Genomic DNA, 27,642 nt, shown 5'->3' on the forward strand with positions numbered 1-27,642 from the left:
ATATCGTACAAGAAGTGAAAAGGAGAGAGCAGGCTATGATTGCTCATATACACATACGTATACAATATAATATATGAATTGGAAGAAGAGACAATTAAAAGGCTTACACACTTGAACAAAAACATTCTTTTGTAGGCATTAAAAGGATGGAAAAGAACACACAACATGCTTAAAGGCAAATATTGCTTTCATTTACGATCTTAGACGTGTATAAAAAAAAGACTTAGTAGTCAAATGCTGTATGGAGCCGATATGGGTTTGCAATTTATCATATTGTTTGATTTTATTCTTCTAGGTTTAGTACACCCATTGACGTTCTTACAACATTTTGTTTCGTCCGCGTATCTGTAATATGCGGATTGAAATATATGGCACGAGTGATTGAGATAAGAGTTATCTTGCTACAATCTGAAATTATGGTCAGAATTTTGTGCAAGGTTTACTAAGACTACGTTTTTATTTTCGATTTGTAATATTGATGCAAACTACACTTCCGTGCTTAAACATATATATTGCCATACTATTCAGAAAATAGTCTCTCTATTTTGGAACCATTTGTAGAGCTATCGCTGCCAAAACATTCAACAAATGAAACTATGCGTTGATAACGTAATTTAGCACAGAATTGTATACACACTGTATACTTTGAGCCTTGGAATAATATACTGTTATTTGAGTGGATACAATACCTGTGCTCATAATTTCTACGACATCGTCTTCTAGAATAAGTAATTCACAAGAATCGAAACATTGAACATAGTGGAAAGTAGACTGCTAAGCAATGACTGTCGCGTCGCGTGTGTAGATAATATAGGTCATCATTAGGATTTTAATGAGTAAGTTCATCTTAACTCACACTACCGGATGCGAGAATCTGTGTATGAACTATTTATCAAACGTTAATGACATTCCCATGTATTTAATCGCCACAGGTAGGATTATTATTCAATTTACACTTGACATTTTCCTTTAAATATATACTATGAAGTAAATCAACCAAAATGAAAGTTCCAATGCTTTAATGCAATATGGTATACAAGAAACAATAGTTGAAAACCTCTATTAAAAACGCATTATTTTATTCCAGTAAACAATATGCAGGAAAGAAATTAAAGAAACAAATTTAACGATGTATTGGTGATATCTTTAACTGCTCTCTCTGTCTCTTTCTGTCTCTGTCTCTGTCTCTCTCTCTCTCTCTCTCTCTCTCTCTCTCTCTCTATATATATATATATATATATATATATATATATATATATATATATATATATATATATATATATATATATATATATATAATGAGAAAAGTACAACATAGATATCATAACAGACGAAAACAAAAACTCATTTGAATTCTATGAAATGTGACAAAAAGGTGTTCTTTAATGAAGTATCTCAAATTCGGAAAAATGATAAAAGAGTAAAGTTTTGATACAATCTTATTAACGATTTTAGACCAAGACATAATCCTATGAACGTGGAATTTCCCAAGTAGACTGCTAAAACGATATTTCTAAATTTTTGAAGGTTATCTATGGATATTGGGTTATTTGTTAGAACAAAATGAAATTCCTCTGTAATAATATGATTTCATCTATAATTTCGAATGATTGGAAAAAAGCGAAGATTTTCCAGTTCCTTCGGGTAAAATAAATACTATTGATTATTAAAGTTACTACATACTTTCTGATTAATCAAAATATGCACTTATTCACATTCTAACAAGAACACTCTTTCGAAAAGTTATTCTCCGTTTTATTATCTTTATTATTATTATTATTATTATTATTATTATCGTGTGCAGTTCGTGCTCAGCCCTTTAACAGTGACATCATCAGCCAGGCGCAGAGCCTACATTCTACCGGGGAACTTTGTCATTGGACAGTTTTCCCAATATATGACATTGTCTGAAGGGCTCCACAGCAACAAGAATAGTCAGTGTCCTAGCCCCAGCTGACAAGATGGACTGCACGACGCCACTTTCCTGTCCGAAAGTAATTCAGCGCGGGTCCACAGATGACGTAGAAGGTTGAAACCAGGAGGGCAGGCATATGGATCAGCTACGATGTAGTGGTGTACAACATCCGTTGAAGACCACTCGACTCTACATGCCGAAATAGCTGCCATATCCTCCGGCAACGAACCAAATCAAATGTCTGCTGGATGTGAGGTGATGTCCATGTACCATTGAAGTTTCTCATTGGCACAGATCTTAGCCATCACCTTTGTGGTTGTTTCCTGGACACGCATATGTGGAGGAGGCACCTTAGTTTTTATTTTGCCCATACCATTGTTGGTTTTAGTATTTGCATACATAGAAACACCTGCCCCTATGTAGTTTAAGACTTTTGTTTAAAAACCCGTAATAGGTTATACTAACAACAGCGAAACCCACACAGGGACACGCATAAATTCGAAACAAAATAAATTCGTTAGTATTACCATTAATATTACATCTGCCGCAGAAATCTATAATTCCTAAAAGCAGAAGGGAAACCTGTTTCTGAGAAGAAATAAAAAGACAAATACTATAAATTCAAACATCAAAGAGACAAACAAATCAAATCAAATTCTTATCTTCATTATAACTGCCAAAACGATGTATGATTCTTACGAAAATCAGAGTCCCATACCTTTCCGAGAAATTAGTAAAGGTTAAAGAATACAAAATCCAAAACAAACAACACAACTCACTGCCCGACACTCACCCATATACACAAATATATACAGAATCACACATTTTTTATATACATATCTTATGATTCCTTCTAAAACCGCTACAACTATTTATGATTCGTAGTTAATCGGAATTCTATCATCATAAGTTTGAATACAGATAAGCAAACGTCCAATACACTAACCCTAAACACAGAGAGAAAGCTTACGTAACACCTTGCACAAAAAATGATTCCTTTCTCAATTTCTGACTGACTTTCATTCCATGTGTGCCGCAACAAAAATATTAAAAAGCAGTGGCATTGACAATGAGGATTATTTACAAAGAGTCGCAGCAACCGAAAATTATACGAAAGTTTTGGAGAAATGTTGTTTTTACTTCCATATCAAATGTTATCTTCTATTGCATTTAAAATTCAACCCCTGCTAACTTTTGACTACTGCTATTAATAACTAAATTCATAAATAAAATGCTATTCTATAATTCAAACTAAACATTGAAAAACGCTGAAAATAAGCTAATACTGTTAAATCATAAATGGAAAACAACAAACATAAATAGTGGGGTTAATGCTTTTTTGTTTTATTGGGATTTTCGTTCTGTAGCAGTAAGACATTAACATATATCGACAACACGAAAACACTAGCATTTGATATTCGTTTCTATTAATCACCTTTTGTCAGGCAACTGACCAACCGACCAGAGATGTTCAGTAGCAAATTTAAATTACAAAGAGAACATTGTTATTGTTATTTTTATTACAACTTACACGACAAAAAAATATGTTTGCTAAAAAAGAGAATGCTATAAACAAAAGCTTTGAGAGACGATACACGGGATGAATGCAATGGCCAGAGGAGACAAAAGTAATATTTTTCATACCACAAATGAATATGATTATTCAAGAAAATTGGCATCCCATCAACAAATTGTATTCTGTTTACTTGCTTACTTAATTTAGGTGCCACAACATGAATAATAGCCGACACAAAGACAATAATAGTATTATAATAAATATTCTGAAAACGAATCGTGATGGCATAAACCTACCTCACCGTCGATTGTTTTAATATGTTATTAGGCAACCAATTATTATATTTACCTTTAAATTGCTAATGTAATGCCTCCTACTAATAGCGACCTTCATGACTAAGTTATAATGAACAAACAAAATTAAAACAAAATCAAATGTTATGAAACATAATTAGAAAAGTGTAGACCACAAACGCTCTCATTAATTTTAGTTTTTGTGGTTGGGTTACTGCGAAGCATTAGCAATATACCGTTTTCTAAATAACAGCTTCTCTTGCCTTTTTCTTTACCGTTGTTCGACAGCGACACGATTTTACAGTTTACTGAATTTGCGGCTGGCTTGCTGCCCGCTGAGAAAATGTCTAATTATTTTATATTTCTTCTATCTTTGTTGTTACTAAATAATTTCAATTGTTAATTTAAAAATCTTCAAATGAGCTCCAAAATATTTATTAATATTTTGATACTAAGGATCAAATTTTCCTTTATGAATGTGTCTTATGAACACATGGTTTCTTTCACTGTTTTACGCCTACAGTACACCGTATTTCAGATATCGGACCACTAATTATATTACAAGCAGAGAACCAGTTTGATGTTGATCCAGTAAATGCACAGTACTGAAAATTTGGAGATGCACCCCATCGGATACCAAATTAGCTAATTCGTTTTCCATTACTAACTTTATGAACGTCTGTAAATGCGATATTTTGCATGTGCTTATAGTTTCCTGTTCTGAAGTTCGTATACGGAAAATAAGCTTCGAGAAGCTCTATAAATTACCAATAGTTATTATTATCTGGATGAACATTCAGACGCTATACCTTTATATGAGATTCAAGCTTTACTTCTAACAGAACCTCTAATGACCAATATATTTCATCACCTATATATATTTGAACATTTATATTTGTAGTTATATTTCAGGCACAGTTAACAATTTACAGAGGTATATTAAATAGGCCATAGGTGCAGTGTTTTATTTTTGATCACCTTGGCAATCATTTGTTGTATTGAAATATGGTTCCTAGTTGAATATAACAGCACTGAGGTGCAAAGTGGAAAGGTGTTTTCCTAACTGCTAAATTCGTTACATTATTGTATAGATCACCACAATGAATGTCATTACCACTATGCATTTTGCTTTGCAACAAGTTATCTATCTTGCATCTTTGCATTATCATTTCACTATGTGCTCTTACCTCTGGTCCCTACATATAATTTATCAGTGTACTTTTTGTTTCATATCACACAGAATTTAACATACAGAGAGCGATAGACAGATACATCGAGTGTTATTTTTATGATCTTCTTTATAGCAGCTAACTAAGATGCTATTTATTTCTATTTACTTTTCGTCGTCGTAATAATAAAAAAGTAAATTAAATAAACCTTTTGCCCGATACTAGTTTTCTAATGTTTAAGGTTTCCTGACCAGCTTAATATTGGTCCTGCCACTAGGTTATCAAAACAAGAGGATTTATTCACTGACCTATTTACTCACTCACAAATGCTTGATATCAAGTATATTATGCTACCAAATTGTGTCCGAAAAACAATTAGCCTGCTCCTATTGTTAAAGCTGTTATAGCGGCTCCTTCCATATACCTTTGACCATACCGTTGTTGGTATATGTATTTACGTACAAACACTTGTCTACCATTAAAATAACAACAGCAAATCCCACACTGTGACAAACATAATTCGAAACAAAAACAATTCGTTAATATTACCATTATTATTACAACTGCCACAAAAATTCATCATTTCTAAAAGCAAGAGACAAATCGTTTCCTGAAAATATCTAAAAATAAAAATAATATGAGGCAAAAAATCAAAGAGACATACACATTCAATTTTTTTAAACAGCATCGTCATTATAACCGCTACAACGATATACGATTCTTACAGAAATCTGAATCCAATACCTTTCCGAGAAATTAGTAAAGGCTAAACAATACAAAATCAAAAACAAGCAAGAAAACTCACTGTCTGACTCTCACACAAGGACACACACTTACAAACAGAGCGACACACGTTTGCAAGGAATCGAAACTCATTATGGTCTTATCATTATTTCTCAAACTTCTACAACAATCTACGCTTTTTAGAAAATCGTAATTCTATCAACAAAAGCTTGAATACAGATATCAATCGTCACACGCCCGAATATTTAAGAGCATGATCGAAGAGCATGCTTCTAATTTAAACTCTAGTTCCCCTGTCGAAGAAATATGGAACACAATCCGCAAAATAAACGAGAAGGGAAAAACAACATTTACAATAGTTCAAACATTACTATAGTTTGAAATATAACCAATTCAATAGACATTTTTGCCATTGTGACTCAAAACAAGTAAAGATTATTCGATTGCATAGCAGTACATTTGACTTTAAATCCAATTGATCCTTAAATGGCTTCAATCACACAATTAGGTTATACAGATTGTTTTAGATTTGTATTAGCCTCATTTCAATGAAGGCTTTTGTATTGTTGGCATGCATTGTATCTGACTATCCATCTGTACGTCGGTTACAAAAATCTTCATGGCTTTTCATCTTACTCAGTTTAAATGTCTGTTGGAACTATGTGAGGTAAAGTGAGAACATTGGCATAAATGCTAAGTATGGTTTATTGTTTATAGTCCTATTTTGGGGCATATTTCTAAATAGAAAAGAACGATAAGACAGTGATGAGCATCGAAACTCATCAAAGAAGTTCAGTATAATCTTACATTCATTGGATGAGCCAGTTCGGATGTTTAGGTTTAATGATGGTGAGAAGCTAGTCACGCTAACCCTATCATGAATGATATATTTATTTTGAACTTGTAGGTTTAATAAGTGATTAAAGCAATGAGCAATAAAGTTAATTACCTGGCTCACTTTGAAGTATATGTCTTCCAAAAATGTAAGTAGTTATATATGTTAATGTGTTTACAACAATTACTCTCTAAGGCAAGTTGCAATTGGATGTCCATGACTCCATAGGCTTCTAATGATTACGGCACTCTTGATATTTCCAATTGTCCAAAGAAGTGGTTCTTAGCCTTACGTTCAAAAGTAGCAATCTGGGTTGAGGGGGAATATAATTTTAACAGTATCAACTACTGACCTAAACAAGTAGGATGCGAACGAAATGGTATAAAACTGAATCATAATCACAAACACGCATAATTATCAATTCTTGCAGCTATTCCATTCATTTTTTTATTTAATAAGAGACAAAGTTTAACCCATTTTCTCCTATAACGTTTATATCAGCCTATTCGAACACAACTACGACCCCTACCATCATCGTAATCCCATCCCCTGTAAGAATTATATCGTACAAGAAGTGAAAAGGAGAGAGCAGGCTATGATTGCTCATATACACATACGTATACAATATAATATATGAATTGGAAGAAGAGACAATTAAAAGGCTTACACACTTGAACAAAAACATTCTTTTGTAGGCATTAAAAGGATGGAAAAGAACACACAACATGCTTAAAGGCAAATATTGCTTTCATTTACGATCTTAGACGTGTATAAAAAAAAGACTTAGTAGTCAAATGCTGTATGGAGCCGATATGGGTTTGCAATTTATCGTATTGTTTGATTTTATTCTTCTAGGTTTAGTACACCCATTGACGTTCTTACAACATTTTGTTTTGTCCGCGTATCTGTAATATGCGGATTGAAATATATGGCACGAGTGATTGAGATAAGAGTTATCTTGCTACAATCTGAAATTATGGTCAGAATTTTGTGCAAGGTTTACTAAGACTACGTTTTTATTTTCGATTTGTAATATTGATGCAAACTACACTTCCGTGCTTAAACATATATATTGCCATACTATTCAGAAAATAGTCTCTCTATTTTGGAACCATTTGTAGAGCTATCGCTGCCAAAACATTCAACAAATGAAACTATGCGTTGATAACGTAATTTAGCACAGAATTGTATACACACTGTATACTTTGAGCCTTGGAATAATATACTGTTATTTGAGTGGATACAATACCTGTGCTCATAATTTCTACGACATCGTCTTCTAGAATAAGTAATTCACAAGAATCGAAACATTGAACATAGTGGAAAGTAGACTGCTAAGCAATGACTGTCGCGTCGCGTGTGTAGATAATATAGGTCATCATTAGGATTTTAATGAGTAAGTTCATCTTAACTCACACTACCGGATGCGAGAATCTGTGTATGAACTATTTATCAAACGTTAATGACATTCCCATGTATTTAATCGCCACAGGTAGGATTATTATTCAATTTACACTTGACATTTTCCTTTAAATATATACTATGAAGTAAATCAACCAAAATGAAAGTTCCAATGCTTTAATGCAATATGGTATACAAGAAACAATAGTTGAAAAGCTCTATTAAAAACGCATTATTTTATTCCAGTAAACAATATGCAGGAAAGAAATTAAAGAAACAAATTTAACGATGTATTGGTGATATCTTTAACTGCTCTCTCTGTCTCTGTCTCTGTCTCTCTCTCTCTCTCTCTCTCTCTCTCTCTATATATATATATATATATATATATATATATATATATATATATATATATATATATATATATATATATATATATATTCATAGATCATGAGAAACGCAACATAGATAACATGTCAGACGAAAACATAAACTCATTTGAATTCTATGAAATGTGACAAAAAGGTGTTCTTTAATGAGGTATCTCAAATTCGGAAAAATGATAAAAGAGTAAAGTTTTGATACAATCTTAATGATTTTAGACAAGAACCTAATCCTATGAACATGGAATTTCCGAAGTAAACTGCTAAAACGATATTTCTAAACTTTTGAAGGTTATCTATGGATATTGCATTATTTGTTAGAATAAAATGAAATTCCTCTGAAATAATATGATTTCATGTATAATTTCGAATGATTGTGAAAAAGAGAAGATTTTCAAGTTTCTTCTTTTAAAATAGGCATTATTCATTATGAAATTTACTACATACTTTCTGATTAATCAAAATATGCACTTGTTCACACTCTAACAAGAACACTCTTTCGAAAAGTTATTCTCCGTTTTGCTATCTTTATTATTATTATTATTATTATTATTATTATTATTATTATTATTATTATTGTTATTATCGTGTGCAGTTCGTGCTCAACACTTTAACAGTGACATCATCAGCCAGGCGCAGAGCCTACATTCTACCGGGGAACTTTGTCATTGGACAGTTTTCCCAATATATGACATTGTCTGAAGGGCTCCACAGCAACAAGAACGGTCAGTGTCCTAGCCCCAGCTGACAAGATGGACTGCACGACGACACTTTCCTGTCCGAAAGTAGTTCAGCGCGGGTCCACAGATGACGCAGAAGGTTGAAACCAGGAGGGCAGGCATATGGATCAGCTACGATGTAGTGGTGTACAACATCCGTTGAAGACCACTCGACACTACATGCCGAAATAGCTGCCATATCCTCCGGCAACGAACCAAATCAAATGTCTGCTGGATGTGAGGTGATGTCCATGTACCATTGAAGTTTCTCATTGGCACAGATCTTAGCCATCACCTTTGTGGTTGTTTCCTGGACACGCATATGTGGAGGAGGAATGTCGCTGAGTACCGGCAGCCATTGCAAGGAGTGTGGGATAACAGAGCCTAGGCAAGACCGCAATCCTCGGCTGTGGAATCAAAGAGGGCCAGTGCTGGTGTATTGAGTATATTAGTACTAGCGCCCCAGATTGAGCCAGCCATTTTGCCAGTTTGCTGATTAGGTTGTTTCGGGTGCTAAGTTTTGCTCCAGTTTTCCCCGGGAGCCTATATAATGTTACAAGTTATTGAGGCAATAATAAATGATCAGTGATAGTACTGACGCCGTCATTGTCTTCACAGCTGTTATTCTGTTTTATGGATTCCATGGTGCCTTCAGACAACCAGACGCATCTTCGTTAGTCTTACACACGAGCCATTGTTTTCTGTATATCTTTTGCTGAAGCAATCTTAGAACGGGCATTTCTGCATGCATTAGGGATATTATCAAGGGAATATGTGGTCTCTTTGGTCGGCCCGTGAACAAATTGAATTACAATTCCTGTAAATGTCAATGTAAAATCCGGACAAGTTATTCTCGTGGCCAAAAGGGGCACATTGTCAGAGGTGTACGTGTAGTCAATACAACATAGAAATGAAAAAGGTCATAACTGGTCACATAAAATGTATCCAATTCGTACTGATAATATTTTATCAAATTGCTATACTCTTGTAGTAACACTGGCAAAATATCCTTACTTCATTTTCTCAAGAGGATACGTTTGAAACGGTACAAATTTTATAAATCGCAATTTGAATTTTGACAAAATGGCCTGGCTGGGTACCAGTCTCGTAGTTGTTTTGCGATGAGGGCGATAAAATAAAAACCATGTTAGGTTCAAGATTACCATTGATATAAATTTTATCCCACGTGTGCTATTTTGAGGAATATAGAATAAGTATTTGTCAGTAATTTAAATTGAAATGTTACTGTCACAATAATTATGCATATCCAATATATGATATCTAGATTGATGAATGTATATAGGACACGTGCTGAAAGCACGACGCGTGCTTGAACTCGACCGAGGAGAGAATTGTCCCTGGTACCGAGAAACATTGTAAATATGGCAGAAGTTTGAAATTCTTGCGCACGAAAGGATTAATGTACAATGTATTTAATTCGGCGGATGGTGTAAAAGTCGTCTAACTGCTTGCTCCCAAGAAATAATTGACCAGTGTTCTTAGGTCACTTATGGTGAGAAAAATAACCTATAAGGTGTTGGCCGAATTTTGTTGGATGGATTAAATAGCGGACTACACGGTTCAGTTGATCTTTGACGTTTGTCAAAAGACAGACTTGTACATTATTCTATATATCACCACAATGAATGTCAGTAATAGTTTGAGTTTTGCTTCGCAACCAATTCCTTTGCATTATCCATCTTGGATCTTGGCATTATCATTCTCGTATGTGTTCTACTCTCTGGTACGTACGTGAAATGTATCAATGTACGCTTTGTTTCACGTCACACATAATCTAATATACAGAGAGAGCGAGAAATACATGGATCGAGTGTTATTTTTCTTATAGCAGCGAACCATGATTCTATTTATTTCTATATACATTTCGTTGTCGCTATAATAAACAAGTAAACTAAATAAACCTTTTGCCCGATACCAGTTTTGTAATATTTAATGTTTCCTAACCAGCTTGATACTGATCGTGCCACAAGCTTGATACAGCAAGAGGATTTATTCACTTACTTATTTACTCACTCACAAATGCTTGACTTTAGGCTTATAATAAATTGTGTGTTTCGAAAAACAACCAGCGGCACCTTAGTTTTACTTTTGCCAATACCATTGTTGGTTTTAGTATTTGCATACATAGAAACACCTGCCCCTATGTAGTTTAAGACTTTTGTTTAAAAACCCGTAATGGGTTATAATAACAACAGCGAAACCCACACAGGGACAAACAAAATAAATTCTTTAATATTACCATTAATATTACATCTGCCGCAAAAATCCATAATTCCTAAAAGCAGAAGAGAAACCTGTTTCTGAGAAGAAATAAAAAGACAAATTCTATAAATTCAAACATCAAAGAGACAAACAAATCAAATCAAATTCTTATCTTCATTATAACTGCCAAAACGATGTATGATTCTTACGAAAATCAGAGTCCCATACCTTTCCGAGAAATTAGTAAAGGTTAAAGAATACAAAATCCAAAACAAACAACACAACTCACTGCCCGACACTCACCCATATACACAAACATATACAGAATGACAAATTTTTTACATATCTTATGATTCCTTCTATAACGTCTACAGCTATTTATGATTCCTAGTTAATCGGAATTCTATCATCATAAGTTTGAATACAGATTAGCAAACGTCCAATACACTAACTCTTTCCTTTCTCAATTCCTGACTGACTTTCATTCTATGTGTGCCGCAACAAGCAGTGGCATTGACAATGAGGATTATTTAGAAAGAGTCGCAGCAACCGAATATTTTACGAAAGTTTGGGAGAAATGTTGTTTCTACTTCCATATCCATTTAAAATTCAACCCCTGCTAACTTTTTGCTACTACTATTAATAACTAAATTCATAAATGAAATGCTATTCTATTATTCAAACTAAACAATGAAACACGCGGAAAATAAACTAATGCTTTTCAATCATAAATGGAATACAACAAACGTACATAGTGGGGTTAATGCTTATTTTCTTTTATTTCGGATTTTAGTTCTGGGGCAGAAAAAACATTAACATTTATCGACAACACGAAAACACTAGCGTTTGATATTGGTTTCTCTAATTCTCCTTTTTTCAGCCAGCTGACCAACTGACCAGAGATGTTCAGTAGGAAACTTTAATTACAAAGATAACATTGTTATTGTTATTATTATTACAACTGACACGACAAAATATATGTTTGCTTCAAAAGAGAATCCTATAAACAAAAGCTTTGAGAGACGATAAACGGGATGAATGCAATGGCCAGGGTAGACAAAAGTAATATTTTTCATACCACAAATGAATGTGATTATTCAAGAAAATTGGCATCCCATCAACAAATTGTATTCAATTTCCTTGCTTACTTAATATAGGTGCCACAACATGATTAATAACCAACACAAAAACAATAATAGTGTTATAAAAAATATTCTGAAAGGAGTCGTGGTCGCTTAAACTACCACACCGTCAATTGTTTTAATATGCTATTACCCAACCAATTACTAGATTTACTTTAAATTGCTAATGTAATGCCTCCTACCAATAGCGAAATTTATGACTAAGTTTTAATGAACAAACAAAATTAAAACAAAAACAAAAATTATGAAACATAATTAGAAAAGTGTAGACCATAAATACTCTCATTAATTTTAGTTGTTGTTGTTGGGCTACTTCGAAACATTAGCAATTTATTGTTTTCCAAACAGCAGCTTCTCCGGTGTTTTTCTTTACCGTTGTTCGACAGCGGGACGATTTTACCGTTTACCGAATAGGCGGCTGGCTTGCTGCCCGCTGAAAAAATGTTTAATTGTTTTATATTTCTTCTGCCTTTGTTATTACTAAATAATTTCAATTGCTAATTTAAAAAAACTTCAAATGAGCTACAAACTATTTACTTTGATATTTTGAAATTAATTTCGAAATATATATACTCTTGATGCGAAGCAATACAATTAGGTACATATCAGGTTTTTCCATTGTTTAAAAGTATAATTGTTCAGAAAACGAAAAATACCGCGGAGCACCTGGTGTCAAGGATGAAAAATAACTCAAATGAACGGAAGCACATGTGGTTTGTATACAAATCTAGCGCAGAATTATATTTTATGTATTATAAAAGCCTTACGTTCTAATGAAAATGAATTATTGATCTCACTCTTACAGAGCTGTTGATAGAATGTATATCCATGACATCTATGTATATCTCTATATACGGATCATATTCCTGAGTAATGAAACGCGTCGCAGTTGGGAAATGCAAATAACTATAGCACACCGGTCTCAAAAAGCTCTACAATTGCTATGATCTGTCGGATTTGTTTTGTCTGTGTGAGAATGAAGTTATAATATACCTCCTACGATTTTCTATCACCATTATGCATTTGAGCAGTTTTAATTGCACAACAGCTGCATTTAGGAACTTCCTGAAATGTATCACTTGGAACATCAGTGCTAAAGCAATTAAAAACCAGTGGAATTCGTTCATGTATGTTATTGATTTTCGTCTAATCACGATCCATTAACATGCCTTTTCTTACTTTGCCTAATATTAACCTTCAGTCCGTGCCCCCCCCCCCCCCCCAAACAAATAACCACAAGCAAACACGCAAACATACACATACATCTAAAACAATCATTGAAACAAAATGCAGAAAAACCGCTGCCGACGCCCCGACCTCAATAGACGCAGCCACAACTGCAATCAGCCAATACATTACACCACACACAAATACACAAATGAAAGCAAACATTTTACACAAATCTGATCAAATATTTATATCAGAAATGTTTTTGCTCACATCGCCCACACACAAAACTAAGAGCCTAAGGTTTGACACCTTTATACGTCAATATTTGTATTAATTGCCTGCATGAACATGTAGTTAAACGCATTGCAATATTGACAATTAAAAATAAGAAGACAGAGACACATACATGAATAATAATAATAATAATAATAATAATAATAATAATAATGATGATGATAATAATAATAATAATAATAAAAATATGAATACATGAATAAGATTAAGAATATCCTAAAGTCTATATCGAGATTCCCCAGTATCAAACGTATTCAACACCACAGTTCGCGTGGTCATGAAAGTAGAGCACGTAATTTACACAAGAAAATACGTTAATTGCAAGGAACATTATATTGTTATTTCCACCATCACTAACAAAATAAAGATATTTTTTACAACAACTTTAAAGTGAGCTTAAAATATAGAAATTGTGAAAACAAGCTTTAAACCGATATTTTAGATTTTCAGCACATGCTAAGATTCACGCGCAATTCGCCGAAAAATAATTATTCAAAAAGTTGACGGCCATAAATAAAAACTCTTTATAATAAATTTTCACAATAATTAAGCATGCTATTATCGCTAAAAAACACAAGTCGAATGGAAGAGAAAAACCCAATTCTGTTTAAATATGTCGTCTTATTCAATGTTGACTGTTCAGGAGAAACACCGATATCTCCTCCCAAGCAGCTGTCATCCAAAACACTGCATTAAGGACACCCCATATAGCCAGGTACTGTGGATACGCAGAATTCGCTCTGACGATGAAACATTCCTAATCGGTCTGAAGAGCTATCTAAACATTTAATTTACGGAGACTACGACAAAGACTTGAATAGGGAGGCAACCCAAAGGGATAAACAAACAAACCGCGATGACCTACTAATGTACGGAAAGAAGGAAAAGGCTGATAGGATACCATGTATTGTGACATATCATCCAGACAACCTCAAACAAGGTAAAATCATTGGGAAACACTGGTCCATCGTGGAATCGTCGGACGCACAAAATCAAGACCACCCTAGTCAATATGGCCCCTGTGGCGATAAAACATGCAAAACCTGACAAAATATGATAGAGACCAGGACAGGATCTAGCACAGGGAAAGCAAATCGTATTGAAACCTGTATGCAGCGGTTCTCTAGACAGTGTCATCATTCTTTCATAAGACACCCCAAAAGGAAAAAGAACGTAACTCCCTCCTCTTTTAGCCAAACATTGGGGGTGGGTGTTATCGGTGCTGACAAAATCCAGTCCAACCTTGGGAAAACAACACTTTCAAACATCACTAAAGAAATCATCGATACTGTATTTTAATATTTTTGAATATCTTAAAAGGAACAGGACAATTATCCAAGCACCAGAAGTAGAGCTCAGAAAAATGTCGGAAAACAAGGTCCTTTGATGAAAATTGTTGTTTCTTTGTTAAGACCGATTGCCGTGATAAGCTTATGTTGCACCAGAAGAAGATAATGAGAAGAGTTTTTGGAAAGACCTTATTTGTGAAATGAAATTCCATCGTTGGTACAAACAAAGGACAATTTATTTATCTACGAATCATAATCCTAAATAACAAAGTTGCAACAAAAATTACAATCGTTCATGGATCGCACAAATTTCTCAGAAAAAGAAACAGAGCAACCTTACGTTCAAATCTGGCAACGTCTTCAAATTTTACACCTGAGAGCTTCAATGCGATGATGAAATGCGAACAACCCAAAGTGACCAAGACAGACGCAGCCACATAGATGCAAGATGAAGAAGAGGACACATGAGAAATGTTTCAAACCCCGTTTGCTCCCATCCACACTATTGGGGCATCAGCTTCTCTGTTGATCGTTTCCCTCACTTGCCAGCGAGAAGAAATTATACCTTGGGCCAAAAAGATGACATCTAGCCAAGTTTGGCAGAAACAAAAAAAAAGGAAGCCATAATTGAAAAACAGAAAGAAGAAAAAAGCAACCCGTTTCTAATTTACAATAACCACTATCAGTTTAAACACCAAAGTGGCTGTGCTTGAACTATGTTTTGAACGTCTTCTTTTGACCCACAAAATATGAAGTTTAAGCAGTGTGAATTCGGATTCGCATTTAGAAAAACCCAAACGTACCTTCGAAAACGGTTATTTGGAAACTCAATTGACATCGAGTGAAACGTTAGAAAGAAGAACCATCAAAATATCCAATTTTATTTATCTTTATTCAGCGACAGTTCCATGGGTGTGTTACCCAACAACACCTTTTGTTTTTACACGGTAAAATTACCTCAGGATATACACTTCGATCGCGAAGCACATTGTTTAGAAATCATTTATCGCACGAAAATCATTGTAACTTACCAAAATTAAAATACTTTCTTGGAGGAAATCCTGAACCACCAAATAAAATGCTGTTTGACAAAATAATCCTTTGGTTTACGAATTAAAAATGTCATCAGCAGGGAACCTCCAAGTGACTACGTTTATAGTAAAATGTCCTGTTTGAAGTTATTTTAATCCTTAACATCTGATTGAAACGAATGAGTCTATGACCGATGAACAGTTGCGCCAATCACTGGAGAAAACATACAAACCTGTATCGATTGAGTACCATCAAAGTTCGTTCCTTTTGGAAATGCATTTCAATGATGACAAAACCATGTCCGGTCTAGTCACCAGTTGAATTATATTCTTGATGGATTCCCTAACAGGGCTCAAAACGTAACATCAGCACCAACGTGCGTTTCAATAAATAATTTAAAAACCGTCTGCAATCGAAAAACAGAATGAATATGATTTGCATACGCCGATATGGTGGAATACAAATTGCTAGAAAACACAGCTGCACTGTTACCATGTCATTCAATTCTAAACGAGTTCTGCCATCGCTCCTTACGATGAGGGTGCAAACATCTATCGCGTTCACAATTGCCTGTCGAATTTCGACATTGTCAATACTATTTTAAAACGAGGTGTGGGAACATATATTCTCGAACGGAAATGTCATACTATATTTACAAAATCTATTCTCTAGAAAATTTGAAATCATTTCTCAAGTTTACAATAGAGTTAATAGATATGCTCAAATCGGCTTTACCGATTTTAAAGCCAATGGTGAAACGAGGAGTGTACGCTTCGAAATGTGCCGCTATGACGCCAGGAAAGAATGTCTCTAAAATGTAATCATTGACAAAGTTCTGAAGAAGCCTTCATGGGAGCAGGTATATATGTGTTGTTTTCAAATGGAAAAGCTCTTTTGGCCGCAGAGGGACCTCTAGAAATTCGTTTCATGTTGGAATTGATTTACCTGGCTACATATAGGTTTGTTTTCCAACAATAGATTTTGGTTTTCACGGTCAAATCACCACAGACTTTTTATTTTGATTACGAAGCGCATTGTGAAGTCGCTTTGGAAAAAAAGTTATTTATCACACACAAGTCATGAAGACTGACAAAATTTAAAACACTTTCGTGGTGGAAATCCTGAAACAACAAATGCAAAAACTGCTTGACAAAATGACCTATCGTTTACGAATTCAAAATGCCATCATCAGCGAACCCTCAACTGACTACCGTAAAAATAAGATTTCAAGTGGGCTGTTAATTTAATCCTTAACGTCTGATCGAAACGATTGGCACTATTCTTGATGAAAAGTTGAGCAAATACATGGAAAAAACGAACAAACCTATCGAGTAACATAAAATTTCATTCCGTTTGAAAATGCATTTCAATGATGACATAACCATGGCCATTCATTCTAGTCACGAGTTGTATACTATTTTCGGTGGATTTCCTACCATGGCTCAAAAGAGTAACATCAGCTCCAACGTGATAAAAAGTGATTTAAATACCCTCTGCAATTAAAAGAAGGAATCAATGTAATTCGTATACGCCGGGATGGAGGAGTACAAAGTGGTGGAAAACACAGCTGCACGGTTACTGAATTAAGTCAGTGCTACTTACGATATGGTGCAAACATATATCGCGTTCACAATCACCTGTCAGTAAGTCGTAATTCGACAGCGTCAATACTGTTATCAAAGGAGGCGTGGAAAATAGTAAATTCTCAAAAGGAAAAGTCACGATGAAACTCTATTTACAAAATATATTTTCTAGCGAATTTTAAGTCATATATCTTGTGTACAATATAGTTAAATACGCTTTTCCGCTTTTAAAACCGATGATGACACGAGGAGTGTACGCTTTGAAATCTGCCGCGTTTACGCAAAGAGATACTTTCTCCAAAATGTAATCATCGACAATGTACGGAAGAAGCTTTCCTGAGAGCAGCCAGATATGTGTTGCTTTAAGCTGGAAAAGCACTTTTGCCCCGGAGGGACCCATATAAATTCGCTGCATGTTGGAATAGATTTACCTGGCTACATATGACATTAAGTTAATATGTTAGGTTTTTTACATTTTCCTAATTTATCTCTTTTGAGAAGATAACTCTGCTACGAGTCTAATTCTAATTAAGTTTTCCTCTCAAGTGCTGTGATGTACATATTTTTCTTGCTTTCTGTGACAAGAAGCTAATTTGAGGGCAGCAGTTATATTGACTACACCAATAATTAACATTGCGGACTGTGAAAATAAAATTAGGACAGTGATATACCGATTGTGAACAAAACCCTCATAATCTACCATTAGAAACCAAAAGATCTTGGCACATTGTCTACACTATAACATCATGATTTATCAAAGCAAAATACACAGGAACGTACACAAATGAAAGAAAAACATTTCTCACAAACTAAATCGAATATTTCTATCAGAAATTGGTTACCTATATCACGAAAACACAAATTAGGATCATAAGATTTCGCATCTTCATAGGTCAATATGTTTATTGTGTACATTTCAGTTCATAGAAAGTAATCGAACCACATTAGTTACCTGAATGAAGTATGCGAGACCTACAGGTATAAAGAAAAGAAAGTTAAGCATGGAAACAGGGATTCAGGCTAATGTTAAGCATTTTATATTTTCTAAACATCGTACTGCTAAACATTGGGAAACCAGGATATGTACCTAATTATATAGCCTCGCACTAGGAGTTCATGTAATTTGAAATTAAATTCAAAATATCAAAGTACAAGAAATTAAATAAGCAATGGAATTTATTTAGTAACAACTAAGAGAGAAGAAACAAAAATTTGTAAAACGTTCTTACAGAAATCAACTTGCAACACTGTCGAGCAACGATGAAAGAAAAAACTCCACAAAGGCTGTTCCTCGGACAAAGATATTATGCTAACGTTTCGATGTTACCCACCCACCCCGAAAAAAGAAAAATTGATGAGAGCTTTTGTGGTCTATATTTTTGTTTTTAGTCCGAATTTTATAATATTAGGTTTTCTTTAATATTTTGTTAATTATAACTTAATCATGAATTTGGTTATTTGCAGGAGGTATTACATTAGCAACTTAAATGTTGTAGTTGTAGTAATCAGTTGGTTAATAGCATATATAAACAATAGACGATGTGGTAGGTTTATGCGAACACGACTGTCTTTTAGAATCATCATTATGTCACTCTTATTTTTGTTTATGTTGTTTTTATAATTAACATCGTAGCAGAAATATTAAGTAGGCAAGTACAATACAATACAATAACTGTTGTTGATCAAATGACGATTTTATTGAACCATTAAATACATAAACGAACAATGGTTTGGTCAGCGGTAAAACGAACGCGTCGCTGGAACACCTGCAAGAAGACAGGCAGGCGGGCAGTTCTGTGTGAAATCCAATTTGGTAGTATTATAAGCTTAGATTCAAGCATTTGTGTATGAGTAAATACGTAAGTGAGTAAATAATGTTGTTGTTATGACCCTTATGTTGTTATTATGACCCTATGGCACAATCAAAATTAACCTGGCAAGAAAAGCTTTAAATATTACAGAACGAGTACCGGGCTAAAAGTTTATTTATTTTACTTATTTATTTGTTCTTGGACCTGTTCTCTTCATTCCGTACACTCACTCGCTCTCAAGTGTCATAGATCATCATCCAGTGTCTCACCAATTGTATGCTGATGACACCCAAATATACAAATCTAGCCACCTAACTGAAGTTGATGTTACCATCCAAGGTGTAGAGAGGTGCATTTCTGATGTGAAATTATGGATGACATGTAACAAGCTGCAGATGAATGATGATAAAACTGAGGCCGTTCTGATCACAACACAAATACTTTCTCATTCACATCCTTTACCTCAAAAAATAAATATCAGCAACACCAACATTAAATTCACACAATAAGTACGAAACTTAGGTGTTACTCTGGACAGTACTCTCACATTGCACCAACATGTCATGAACATATGCAAGGCTGCATATCTTCAGCTGAGACGCATCAGCTCAATTAGCAAGTATCTTTCAGTTGATGCAACTAAAACACTTAGTACTTTCAAGACTGGACTATTGTAACTCAATTTTATCTAGTTCATCTCAATATCTACTCCAGAAACTTCAAAAAGTTCAAAACACAGCTGCTCGGATCATGCTTAGAGTATCACGATCAGAGCACACCTCCCCACTGCTCTGTACCCTACTCTGGATATCCATTCGATACAGAATCAAACACAAAAATGGTTTTCTGTGCTATGTTTCACTGTCGGACTCAGTGATCACATTGAAGAGGGCTCTCAAAACTCACTTGTTTCGACTGCAAGAACAAACTTATAGACCTAGTAATGGTTCCTACCTGAAATATTCTCAGCATGTTTTTCATTTTTTAAATATTGTTCTAATTTCATGGTGTTTGTTTTTTAAAATAATATTATTATATCTTTTTTATCTTATAGGTGTTGTCTAATGTTGTAAAACGCTTAGAGATTCTACAGATTGGTCACTATAAAAGGTCCTCATTATTATTATTATTATTATTATTATGGCGACTAAGAATAGTAAATAAAAAATAAACTTAGGTCGCTGCTAATTAAAAGATAAAAAATAACTCTAGATCTCTGTCGCTCTCGATCTCTCTCTTTGTAAGATTCTTTGTTACGTGAAACAAAGGGTACGTTGACATATTTCATGTCGACAAGAGAGAAGAACACATACAGGAATGATAATGTAAATATCCAAGATCAATAAAGAAAGAAAATGTGTTGCGATGCGAAACCCACAACATAACTGGCATTCGTTATGATGATATGCACAATAACGTAATGAATTTAGGAGTTGGGAGTTAATCCTGAACTTTAATGCGTGCAAGTAATAAAGTTAGAAAATTTCCAGAAACAAATTAGAACATAAACAATTTTGAGGTTCCAGATGATTTCGATAAGACGCAACCACATCATTTTGCCTCAATTTGTATAGTGATATATACAAAGAACTCGAGTGGAATTATATAAATGTGCAAACTATAACTATCACTTCGCGAAAACAGTCAACTGGGGTTAGTCAAGGAAATGAATAAATAGTTTAAATTAGGAATCACTAAAATTTGTAAAGATGTTATTTAACTAATGAGCTTCAGAGTTGGTTTGTGCCTTCTTCCTCAGAAAATTATTTATTATGGTTTTTAACCTAAAAACATTACCTGTACCATTACATTGAGTCAAATGATAGATTAATACAGAAATGAGTGACTTCAGTACCCCACTGCAGTATTAACGAACAATAAAAGGCATGCAAGCAATCTTCTGGTGGGGGTCTACTCTATTTTGATTATAGAATGAATTACTCCTGAACTTCCTACATTTGTATTTCGTTTATGTCATCTAACTCGGTTTATATTCAACCGTTTAATTAAACAAACCGAAACACGTTGCTCTGTAAAATATTTAAGGTTTTTGAATGAAACACCATAGAAAACAAGAAAAGTCTTGCGTAGGGTCCATTTAGGAGATCCAGTGAACACAAAGGTAAAATTAAATAATACAAGTGTCCAACATATCTACAGAAAACCATCAATCAGTCCATAAATCCGAAATCTGTAAGAATAAGTTGCTTTTTTAAGCGGAACTTGCACAAAATTAGCTGCTTGACAAGTGACTATAAATTTAATCATATGTCAAACGTAAGAGGTGTATGAACATATTAGGACTTGAAATACTTGAGTGGAAATAGGATGAAATAATGAAAACTAATATTTTCTTTTTCAAGCAAAATTAAAAACTCTGTATCTTATCTGATTACTTTAATGTGTAAATGTTAGCACCAAATGTTATCAAATCTCGAAAACCTGAAAAGGAAAAAGTATTAACAATATGTATTCAGAGGGATTATAGAGAATGAAAGTTCAAATTAAAATCTACCTAAACCTCTAGAACATATATTCCTTGCATTGTTTATACTGTTAGAAAATGCAATTATGTCTTTAGGCGCGGTTGCGAAGATTCTAGTATCATAATTAAACTATTTAAAAATAATGCGCTCTTCCAGTCATTACTTTTGAACATTTAAATTCAATGTTCTCTGCACCAAATGCAACAGAACATTTTCTGCAATTTTGAAAGACAGTAAAGGTTTCTTTAGATATTTTAAAGAGATATACATTTAGCGGTTTACCTTTTTCTCCAAAAGTGTGAATGTCAGAACAAAGATGAACGCCATTTAAACGTGCACATAACCACACAACAGAGCGTGAGGTATACAATAGCAGACAAAAGTTATAAATAAATAAGTCCTTTCACGATATTAAAATTGTTTTATATAAAATTTTCAAATGTGTCATGAAAGGCGAGAGAAATATTTTGCAAACATACATTATGAAATGGATGAGGCCTTTGGGAACATAAACATTCTGTGCAATTAAGCTATACAAGTTTGGAAATAAAATATTTTAGTACAGAAATACCAATACGATATAATGCAAAATACATATAGATGCTGTGAAGTATCTAATTTCATTATATATCATGTAGTCGTCTTCTTATTCTCTCTGTAAAGAGTATAAGTTGTCACTTGGTAGCAATTTATTTTACCACATTTGCATAGAGAATTCACTGATCCAGCTTTTACAAATACTATATATATTCTATTTAGTGGCTTTTAGTTCAGGTTTGAAAGAGTTTATTGGTTTAGGTATCTCCTTGTAAATTCAATTGGCAATGCCAATTTTCAATTTTGTTGCACTCATCAGTCTATGAAGAAAACCTGTTATGTTATCGTATATGTATGTAAAAAAGTAGAGACAGGGATAGATGATGAGCATTATAAAGAGATACGTTTAATATTCAAAATTTATAATTGGCCAAATCATGCATCAAAACTATTGACGAGGTATAATTCAAGCTCTTAATCTCCTAACTCACGCAGATAAACATGAAGCTGCAGTGATCGGGAAAGTCGAGCACATTAGAACACTCGTCCACCAGAGTCCCTTTGCCTAAATTATGCATTGATGTTTCAAATATATAAATCTAGCACAGTTCACGTTCTATTTTCAAAACGATATCACTATAAAAGATATTGATATCGTCCCTATGATTGCATACTCAGATCTGGCTTTTGAATCTGAAACATTTCTTGAATTGTGTGTGCTTACATTGTTAGCTTAATATTAAACTCTGGCGTCGTTTTATCTGAATCGTGAACACTTGTAGTATACCACTTTAAAGGAATCATGTTTAAAACATGAGTGCGAGTAGAATAGTCACTTAAATTCATTCTAATCATCAGAGTTGCTCTTTTGCAATTGTTGTTTGCTTTTCACTTGTAATTTGACTGTCTGTAAGATTGTTATATGAGCTCCAAAGAGAAACAACGCATATTCTCTTGTAGAGTATTGATGAAGATGATATTATGTATTTGGTTTCATTAAATGAAGATATTGGCTGTGCAAAGATCATCTAGCATGTTTCAAGAAAACCGAGACTGTATGCTCCCATTCGTAAAATATTGTTGTCTGTAAGCCACGCTCCTTTTGATACACAGACCAATGAAAGTGTGAGTGGGGAGTTGGTGGTATTGTAACCGTAAATTTGTGTGCGGCTCTATAGTGGTCAGGCAGTATTGCTGTCCTAACCGTAGAGTTTATAAGTTTACCACTTGTCTCCATCAATGGTTCAGTGTCAGTCCTATGACTTTGTAGTTGCTATACATTGGTCCATGTTCATTTCGGTACTGGTAACCGTAGTGTTTTAGACCGCCACTAGTAAAGCACTAAATCTTTTCTTCGGGTTGCTCTTCCTTCTATGCACCTAAGCAGTCACTTTCGATGTCAGAGTCAGAGCCATCAAGATGCAAATATTCCGTGTCAAAGTATTGAAATCAGTCTCATACAAGTGATACGGATTCTTACAATTTCAAGCGAGCATTGGCAAACATCTAAGCCAACAGGGGCTGTACACATAGGTTGCGGTAATAGCAATACCAAACGTGCTGGGAGACACAAATCCCGGATCTTCGTTTTCCACTCCAGTGGCCTAGTGGTTAGAGAGTCTGCCTTGGATGTGGGTTGTCGCGGATTAGAACCGGGTCGAATCATACCAAGCAAATTAAGAAAATGGTAATAAGATCTGGGTCTCTAGGAGCACAGCATTAAGAAGTTTGTATCAAATCTGTTAGGCATTATATCAGGATACCATGACTGAGTTGGATATCATGTTTCATGCCTGTAGCATGATTCCCCAGTGCTAGACCACACTATAAACTGTCACACTGCAGAAATCGTAGCGATAAGACTGAACAATTGTTAAGGCTACGTTACAAATCTAAAAAATACACCCACCCACCCGTAATTTACCATGAGCAAGTCTTCACGAAGAACATTAACGTGTTTCCGTTTCCCTTTTGTCGTTCACATGCTCAAAGTAGCGGTATGGATCTGCCAAATGTTCCGTCGCGTGTGAGGGTTCTAATTCTAACACAATCAAATGAGGATGACTTTGGCAAATGACCACATTCCTTCGTTGTTTATTACTTGGTCCAATGTAATATCATTGATAAAACGGTACAATTATTTGAATGTCGCTTTGTCTTCTTTAGTTTGACAACCGGATGGATAGCCGGTAGCTTCTTATACTAGTTGTGAAATTGGTTGTCGTAAACCGAGAAAATCTCGATCTGGCATTTGTCGACCTTTTGCTAGAGATCCACAGCTTGAAACAACTCCAAGCTGACCAACGTTCCTATTAAAGAGCGAGTTCTTTCAGCCTGTGGTAACAATGTTTATCTTGCTTACAGATTTCGGCAAAGACAGGGCAAAAAACCGCACACGACAGTTTTGTTTTGGCCATGGTTCGTTAAGACGGGATTGTACAAGTTGATTGGAGGAATAGACGTTTCATTTGACCAAGCCTTCCTATCGAGGAATGTGTTCCAGGTCAATGTGTTCTGTCAGACTATATGGATGTCCCGTAGGACATGTCCCGTAGGAAAGCAGCAATATTTGCACATTTAAGGATAATACAGACATATATCGATGTATTTGCTTTCGTCTCGTTGCGATTCGTTCATATCGTAGAGCAAGCATGTTTGCATTCGTTTTCCTCCAAATAAAGCGTCGCATAGGCCTATGATTTAGACGTTGACCACCTCCTATCTTTTTGCAATCCGTCTGAACTTTGTTTTGCAGTGTCGATTGTGCTCCTGTTCTCAAATTTTTGCCACTCGCTATCCTTTTTGTTCTAACTTCAAGTTCCGTGAGTTTTTTCGTACAATTGTTCCATAATGTACTCCAAGAATTGTCTTTACATGTATCGTTGAATATATTGGGTTGGGCATTCATGAAATAAGCCTACATTAAATTTACATTTGACCAAATCCTACATTTTTAAAATTTCCTCATCGCCCCCGTTTCTGGCATCTTCGATGCACATGTTTCCCTTTCACACAAATAACATAACCAACGCAGAGCATTGGCAGAGTATTGACGACTGATGGACTGCAAAGTTTGAGAGTTATGATGGCTAGTGTATTGCCGTACATACATGTATTGTGGTTTTAAAAAATGCAGACCATAGATGAGTCGTCTTCGCAAGCCTCAATACTTAGGTGCTGGAGAAATGCTTTCCAAATTTTCCACAGCATCGGATTGAATTGTGCAAATCACATAGACAGTCCTATGACATTTCTTCCGGAATGTCAAAGGTGTTGGAAGCGTGACAGGAGTACCAATCGTAGAAGCTTTCTCGCTGGCTGTTCATGTACATATCGTAATAGTGACAATGAGGACAGGCTGTTAATTCGGCTTCGGTATTGAAAGATTGGAAAACACCATTTCGCATGTTCACATTTCAAACGTTGGAGGCTTTCAGCTCAAAAGAATGGCCAAAAAGCTCATGAAATCTTAAAATAATATTTGTCTTACTTATCTGGCTCTATTCTTAGTGACCTTGTTAAATTCGATGTTTTTTTTCCTGAAAAATATTTCAAAACTCATCCAGAGATAATAAGAGACATGTAACAACTCTATGGTAATAAACTTAATTATATATATATATATAACAATCAATTTAACTATTAATATTATAAAATAACACCGTATAATGAATTGAATCCAAAACAGTATATTAATGTCTAAAAGAATGATCAGCTCGCTAATGTACTGGCACTTTTTCAATGATGACGTGTCAAATTAGAGTTGTCCAGAAGAACTCCTTTGAATAATTCGCAAGAGTTCCATAAAACCATTCTAGTTTAATGAGCACTTTCTGTTTCCACTGAATAATCCAAGCTAATATTTTTCATCTCGATTAATACCCAAATACAACATAAAACTGGTCTACATACTTAATGATACCGTAAACATGCAAGAAATAAGAATGAGATTCTGTTTAGTATCAACGATTTAACAAACTCAGTGGAAAATAACTTAGATATTCTGAGTACCCTCCTTTCAGACCTGTTCTACCCTGAACAACCTGGAGCATTAGCGGTCTTAGTGTTAAGATTATTATTAACTGTAAACAACTTGAATAAACATCTATTTATATACTATGTAATATTTAAGCTCCTTATATCTTAATAGGAGGACCTAACCACGTACACTAGGTCTAGCTATAGATAATGACCAGAATATACAGTCATGAAAATGCTAAAACAATTTCAGTTATGATTACAATTTTAAAAAATGTGACGTCGATATGTACTGTCATTCATTGGCAAAACCAGGAATTGTGGGGCTTCAAAATGATTCCTGTCGTTTTTCCTATAATCTTGCTACAGTTGGCAACGATAAATATGTGTGTCGTAGAATTTCGAATGTGAATCTCAAGTTCTTGCAAATCTGTCGAGAAAAAATTACGAAATACACGTGTGTCTTTTTTCTGCTATTCTTCCTTGCAGTCTTAATCCAGTTGATAGTTTTGTTGTTGGTTGTAAAACTGATTTTCAAAGTTGACAATGTTGGTTGACAAAGACGGCAACGTTTCCTTCCAGAATAAATGCGTTCCTTCGCGTTAGTAATGCGAATGAGTTTTCCATGGGCGGATCACACTCACAATTACTGAAAAGCACGTTTCTGCTCTACTACTTGTGCTATGCGATGTAGTTCGTTGGAAGTAGGACAGACAAAAGAGCGCTGGCGCTTAGAATAACAATTAATTCGTTCTTATCATTTGGAATTGCAGGGTTAAGGAGCTATGCTACACTTACATCTCTCTTCACGATGGAAATGTTTCTTATGATTAACTATTGGTCATATATGTCACAGTAGTATCCGGATCGAACAATTCCGGTCATATTTTTAATGACATCGAATTGTTCTTGACGGTGTTATACACGAATTGTGTTCCCTTCTAATAAATCATGCCCTTGAAATGCCAGACGTCACCAAACCACTTGAAGATGCACTTGATTCAGTCTGGCGCATGTAACCGTAGACATGTATATCATGGATCTGAGCTAGCACCTCACCTCGTGTCAGAGTTGTTGCCTCTTACTTTCTTAATCTGTCCCATTGAAACTGAGCGCTTATTTTTC

This window comes from Sinohyriopsis cumingii, unplaced genomic scaffold (assembly GCF_028554795.1).
Source record: "Sinohyriopsis cumingii isolate HCF-2022 unplaced genomic scaffold, ASM2855479v2 utg002156l, whole genome shotgun sequence".
In the NCBI taxonomy this organism is placed as follows: domain Eukaryota; kingdom Metazoa; phylum Mollusca; class Bivalvia; order Unionida; family Unionidae; genus Sinohyriopsis; species Sinohyriopsis cumingii.